The sequence below is a fragment of the Gossypium hirsutum genome, chromosome A10, assembly GCF_007990345.1.
Source record: "Gossypium hirsutum isolate 1008001.06 chromosome A10, Gossypium_hirsutum_v2.1, whole genome shotgun sequence".
Taxonomy (NCBI): Eukaryota; Viridiplantae; Streptophyta; class Magnoliopsida; order Malvales; family Malvaceae; genus Gossypium; species Gossypium hirsutum.
Window position 1 is genome coordinate 95,425,153 of NC_053433.1, and position 7,469 is coordinate 95,432,621.

A 7,469-nucleotide genomic window follows, 5' to 3' on the forward strand; every position below is an offset into this window, starting at 1 on the left:
TCGTCTAAAATCGTATTTTGAGTTTGATAACAGGAATGAGGAGTGTAAACTCCTCACACTACCATGACCACACAACAGAGAGGTAAGTTGAGCTTGGACTATAAATAAACGCTCCTCGAGAAGCAACCTGAGCACTAATGGTGTTAACTTCTTTATGTTTTAGTTTTTAACATTCAAATCACTAACTGAGTACTTGAACAAAGGTTTTCCAGAAACCACACGGCTAGGCACACTGGCGTACCATAGGCCGTGCCCATACCACGGAAGGCAACACGACCGTGCGATATGACTGTGTGCAAACAGAGCCAATTTCTCCCAATACGGGATTCGATACGTTGCCATGGCCGTGAGACATGGCCGTGGATGAAAATGTCAAAATAACACAGGCGTGGGCTACGCCTGTGTTTAGAAGTCATGGTTGAACCTGAGAAATTAACACGGGTATGCGACACGCCCGTGCCCACCACCTCTGCTCGAGACTGTGAAATTAACACGAGCGTATCCATACATACACAGGCATGGGAGAAGCGAACGAAGCAGGCCTCGACCGTGTGACACGGCCATGTGCACCAACACCCCCAAGGAACAAAAGCGTTGGCCAAATTTCAGACGCGCCCAAATTTGAAAATCACGAAACACACGAGCTAAAATAAGGCACAACCGTGTGCCCCAAAATCTATATAAACCCCTCACTATTCATGATCCGCTTCCTTAAAACCTAACCCTTGCCGTCGAAATCCTCTTCCCTACCATCGACTGACCACCCCTAGCCCTCTTCTCTTTTCCCATTTTTCTCCCCTCTCTCCTCTTCTCCCCTACCGCGACCCACACGACCTCATCATCCACGCCCGTGGCCGACCCCAACCACATCCAAACTTCATGCCGTTGCTGCTCTGACCACCGGTCTTTTTCTAATGATTTTTTCTTCTCTTTTACTTTCTTTTGATGCTTACTAACATGATTTTTACCCTATTATTTTGATACTAATTGTTTATCATCCTTATTCTTATGATTTAGTTCACATACTTTGTACCATATTCTTACCATGCTTAGCTACTTTCATCTAGTTCATTTTTAATTTAGTCATGCTATCACTTTGCCATTTGCCATAAAATCTCTATCAAGTTTGATTGCTTTTGGTTGAGTCTTGTTAGTGTTAGTAATTTTTTATTGCATTTGTTAGTTTAATTCATGGTTGATTCCTTTTTGAATCGTTGATATCTTTTACATTCATCAAGATATAAGAGTAGTTCTTCTTGCAAGTATATCATGTCAAATCCACGGAGCAAGAAGACTGACGCTCCTGTCTCGAAGAAACGGAAAAGAGCAACATCCTCCTTGGGTCCTACCGCCGAGATCAGGCACTCATTCCTCCAATTTTTATTGGGACCACAGGAGGAGCTATTCTAGATATTACGGGACCGACCCCTAGGTGTGGGTCGTTGCATTGACTGGGCCGCACTAGAACAAATCCAACTGGCTGACACAGTTCGAGCTCTCCTGACGATTGACCCATGGGGGCTATTCTTTGAAATCATCGAGCCAACGTACCTCGAGTTCACACTCGAACTCTATTCAACCTTTCACCTTCAAGTTATTATGACATATTTCGATGATCCTAGAATGGTCTAGTTCCGTCTCGGTGGTTTAGTCTGCCAGTTGAGCGTACCTGAGTTTAGAGTCGCGTTAGGACTATACACGGAGGAGTTCATGGATGACGACGACTTTACCAGCCTCCATCGTCACATCCACTACTCTTCTTTAAACTACTGGAGGGCCCTCGTCTCTACTTCGGCCACCTAAGACACAATTTGCTCTAAGGCATCGGCTCTCACCCCATCTCTACGATACTTACACGCCATCCTAGCCAACACCCTGACAAGACAGTGAGAGAGCACTGCTGTTGTCAAACACTCACGACGCCTACTTTTTATGGAGCATGGCGAATGGGCACGTGTTCGACCTTGCCTATTTCATCACCCTCACCATTCACCATCAGAAGGAACGGCACAGGAAGGGAGTCATATCTATCGGCCATTATATGACTTGACTGGCGCGATACTTCAGTCTCCTCAACAAGGAAGTGCAAGCATCCTTCCTCACTCTCATCGGTCAGATGTCCCCACAGGGCATTCCGAGTATGCTGCATATGAGGATGATAGAGCGACGACGTGGATTTGATCCTCCTCAGTACCGCCTAGTCCTGTCAGCCAAGCAGGAGGACCCAAAGGACATTGCCGATGATGTCCCTCCACCTCACGAGGATCCAGCCTCTCAGCCACCACCTATTCATCATCAAGTTCATGCGGCAGCTTCACTCTCTAACATCTCTGAGTGCCTCACTCGATTCGAGCAGCAATGTTTTCAGCTCTTTGATCATATTGATGCAACTCTACATCAGATTTGTCAGCACTTTCACATCTCATTGCCGTCCCCACCTCGCGAACCATCTAGCGATGAAGATGTTTAAATAATTTTATTTATTATTTTTATGTTTTTATTTTTATCTTTTTAAAACTACTTTTTATTTTTCTTTTCTTTTAATTTTATTTTATCCTTAGGTTTTATAGTTTATATTGAACAATTTATACTTTCGGCCATTTCTTTACGAGTAATCATGCTTCTTTATATTTCCTAAAGAGTTATTGATTCTATCGCAGTTATAAAGAGCTCCAAAGCTCACTATTACATAGGAACTTGAAACTCCACTAGAAAAGGTTCTCCACGACTACCATGTCCTGCCCGACCACCACGTTAACCTCTTCCCTGGACACTGTGGTTGTAGAACCCAACCTCTACCACCACCAGAGTATCCTCCTCCAATCTCATCATTGCCTTTTCGATTACTTTCCATGACTCCAAGTCAAGGATTCCATTTATCATTCAGGAAGTTTCACTTCTCTCCCTACCTTATGATCTTATATTTATATTTTTCAGTAAAGCTAACTTTGTACATTGAGGAAAATGTACATCTTAAGTGTGGGGGGATATTTATATCATTATCAAAAAAATCCCTGAATTTTGTCTTGTTCTCAAATACTCTTCTCATATCATTATCAGAATGAATTTTGATTAATTTATGATTTTTATTGATATGTCTTAGATTAAAACATAGGCATTCATACATTGATTGTTTAAACTTTAAGGAATTAGAGAATTAAGTAGGATAAGTTGATTTTTGAGAATTAAAATTTTTTAGGTTGTTTCCCCAAGTTTAGGTATTATCTTGAGTTGAAATTCACAGGTTTAACATCGAAAAGCCATAATTTTTGTGAGATCTTGAGCCTTTAGAGCATCTATTATTTCTTTCATGCTCACTTTTATTATTGCTATGAGTGTGTCAATATTGATTTGTTATTCTAGATATTGCTTGATTATGCATGTCAAGACCACACCTTTGATTTGATGTGTTGAGATGATAAAGGCACTTAGGTTTAACCCACTCACTCCATAAAAGCCTACCTTCATAATTAACCCTTAGTGAACCCCCTTGAGCCTAACAAGCCATTAATTGATTTACCCTCAATATTAATCCATAACCCATTATTATTGAAATCCCCTCAATTAATTTGATCCCTATTTTTGTCAAGATTCGATTTGAATAAATTGCTTAGCTATGTTTTGTTAAAGTTCTATAATATTTGACTTGTTCTTTAAAAAAAAGAAGCATACATACATACATATTAGTAGTAACTTTTTGTTTTTGAGCTTAAGTATTTAATTCCATATCCACGAAGAAAAGCTCAATTAGGAATGTAAATTGTCAATTGTAGTATTTTTCTAGTTCGGTAATTTTTCAATTCAATCTCGATTCTAACCTTCTTTTTCAGCTTGTGATCACACCCCCTAACCAAAGCCACATTACAACCCTCTAAAGACCTTTTGATTAATCTATCATCTCAATATATAGTGGTGGAGATTTGATTGTCACACATGCTTATGGTAATAACTTTTCATATTGACTATTGAGTGCTAAATTTCTTGTCCTTAAAAACCTTGAGTGATTTGAGTGAATCTTTAGGGAGGATGTGAAACTCTGTGATATTTTGAATCAAAGGTGATTACTTAGATGAGGGGAGACACCTATGTTTATGTAATAAAATGCTCAACTTGGAATCTTTGAAACTTTGATGTTCTTCGAGTTGAATTTTCAATGTATGATTATTTATGGATTATTTTGAGACACTATTGATGAGAATTATAAGTTAGAAGAATTTATTTTGATTGTGAGTTGAGGATTTTGCTTGAGGACAAGCAAACGCTTAAGTGTGGGGGTATTTGATAAACCGTAATTTATACATATTTTTTATCACATGCTTAGCATATTTTTGGATGAATTATCCTTAGATTTGGTGAATTCAATGCTCCAAATCCTTTAATTTCATGTTTTATACTTAGGTGAGCATAGGAGAGTAAAAAGAGCGAGAAACGGGCCAAAAACTAAGAAAATGGATCAACGTAGAAAACCAACACGGCCTGGACTTCCTCACACGGGTAGTTCAGACGCCCGTGTCTATTTAAAATATTGCAACACGGTCTAAGCCACCTTAGACGGGCGTGTCCTTGTCGAGCCCAAGTCTAGTTCTATTCAGAAAAGGCCACTCTTGAGGGTTTTAAAGCATTCTAAAGCCTGTATAAACACCCTAACAGGTACCTAGAACGGGGACACAGGGAGTATGAGGCAAGGAAATACTCGAGGGAAGCTAATTGATCCATTTCAAAAGTCGGATTCACCTTCAAGACTAAAGATCTCTCTTCAATTCCTTTCAAGAGTTCATGGGTTTTCTTTATGTTTTGTTATCTTTACTCTTTTGATATGTTTTCTTTCATAAATATGAACTAAACCCCCTAAATACCTAAGGGGAATGAAATCTAAGATGGATCTTGTTATTATTATCTGAATTATATGATAAATATTTGATTTTTTCTTAATTATGTGTTCTTAATTCTTGCTTTGATATTCCAGGATATTAATTCAAGTTTCGATGTGCTTATTCAGAGGAGCAAAAGTCACTGTCTAAGAGTAGATTTAACATAATTAAGCGGAGTTGATTGCGTGCCTAGAGATAGGGTGACATAATTTTGCCAGATTAGGGTGAAACCTAATAAGGGAATCCATAAATCCAGTTAGTGCAACACTAGGGGTTTTAATTTGAAAGAGATTTCAATTAATCAACCTCGGGTTAGATGTTGTTAGTCTCGAGAGAGATAATAATATAAATTAGGGATTTCTACAGATCAAGTCAAATGAAGAAATTGTCTAATTTAGAGTCAATAACAAGTGAAGTCTAGGTGGATTTTTCCTTAGGTATTGTCCAAATCATTCAGTTTTCTGTTATTTCCCCAATTCACTTTCTATGCATTCTTAGTTTAGTAATTAGTTTAGATAAAACAAATCCCTTTATTTTTAGGCCAGATAATAAGAAGAAAGTTAATACTAGTAATTTTAGTTCCTTTGGGTTCGACATCCCGGTCTTGCCATAAGCTATACTACTGTTCGATAAGGTGCGCTTGCCTTTGTCGTGATAATAGTTAGTTTTCAAGAACGGTCAATTATAAATTTAAAACTTATCACGATTTGTTCACATCAGTATATATAAGTGTGCATATGGTTTATATTGAGTGATTGAGATTGGTTTGGAATGTTATTGATAGTTGGTATTATAGATGTCAAATGGTGATTATTGAGAAGCTATGTCCTTCTAGATTGATGTATGGTGATGCAGGACTGGAAAATGCTTAATTAGATGATTTGAATATGTAAAGTTGGTGCGGTTTGAATGAGTAAAACATGAGATACTGAGCATGCTAGTTGTTGGAATTGAAATGGTACGTTTTAGTCTTGATTTTGGTTGAATTAGATGACCATTTATGCTATGACTGAATACCATCTGAATTGTGTCAGCATGCACAAAAATTGGGTGGCAAAATGACTTGGTAAATAGCCTATTTTTTTCCACACGGGAAAAGAAACTGGCGTGTGTGTAACACCCCTTACTCGAGTCCGAGGCCAGGACTGGGCACGAGGCATTACCATACTTAATCACATGCATACAATCATTTCTGAGTCACCAAGACTTGATCAAATTTAAAGCTCTTTCGAACTTTAATTAAACTCCTTAACATGGGCCTACAAGGCCTCAAACTTTCATTGGAATCCATTTGGAACCAACTCGGGCCCTTAAATCAACTAAATAAAAATACCTCTTGAAATAGGGCACACACTTGTGTGGTCATTATAACATGGCCGTGCTAATGGCCCGTGTGACATACACAGCCTAAGCATCTAGGGACACGCCCGTGTCCCATGCCCGCCTGAATTAAATTCTAAATTCGAACCTACAGGGGTTTTCACACTGCCTGTCCCTCACACGGCCATGACATGGTCGTGTCTTAGCCCGTGTCTAAAAACCTTGACATTCTGTTTCTGACGTCAGCACCCAATTTAGGGCACACGGCCAAGGCACACGCCCGTGGCTAGAGGCCGTGTCCTCTACACGGTTAAGACACACGGCCGTGTCTCTGACCCTGTGTTTACTACGTAATAGCCCGATTTAGACCCTAGTCATAACGGTGGTTTCAAGACCACGAATTCGAGTCTAAAAAATATTTAAATATTATTTTTTGTGTTTATTATATGTGAATTTTCATGTGTGAAAGTTTCGTATGAAAAATTGATCATTTGTGTGCTTAATTTTATAAAAGGACTTAATCGCGTAAATTGAAAACTTGATAGTTTAAAACATAGGGGTTGAATTGTTAATGGATTTTTAAATTGGAGTATTAATGTTGTAAATAAACCATAAAATTTTGTGATGGACGGTAGTGCCCATGTTTATAATTGTTTCATATTTTATTATAAAGGATAAATAAGTAATTAAGTTATAAGTTAACATATATTATAATAAAACATACAATAAATTTATATTCATTTCATTCTCTAATCATCGAAACTAAATAAAAGAAAAATAAACAAAAGCTTTGTGATATTTGGCCATTCTCAAGCTTGATTCAAGGTTAGTTTGGTTTCGATTTTTGATAATTTTTATGTTTTTGAGATCATTGCTTCGAGTACTATCCGACCCATGCTTGAATTTTTTATTTTGTTGAATATTGTAAGTTATGCCATTGATGAGAGCTTTTTATTTTTGTTGTTTGTTGATGAAATATGGAAGATATGTTTTAGATTAACATGTTTTGTATTGGATTTTTTGATGATTTTTACTAATTAGGGCAAAATTGCAAAAATAATATTTTGAGGGACTAAAATGCAAAATAAATGAAATGTATGGGCTAGTATGACCATGTCTGGGACATCAGCATCGTATTTGATCCGTGTAAGACCCTATCTAGGAAGTGGCATCGATTTATCGATATGTGATTGCATGTAAGACCACGTCTGGGACATTGACATTGTACGATATATGTGATTATCCGAGTATCCTATACAATTCTGAATGGTTCAACGA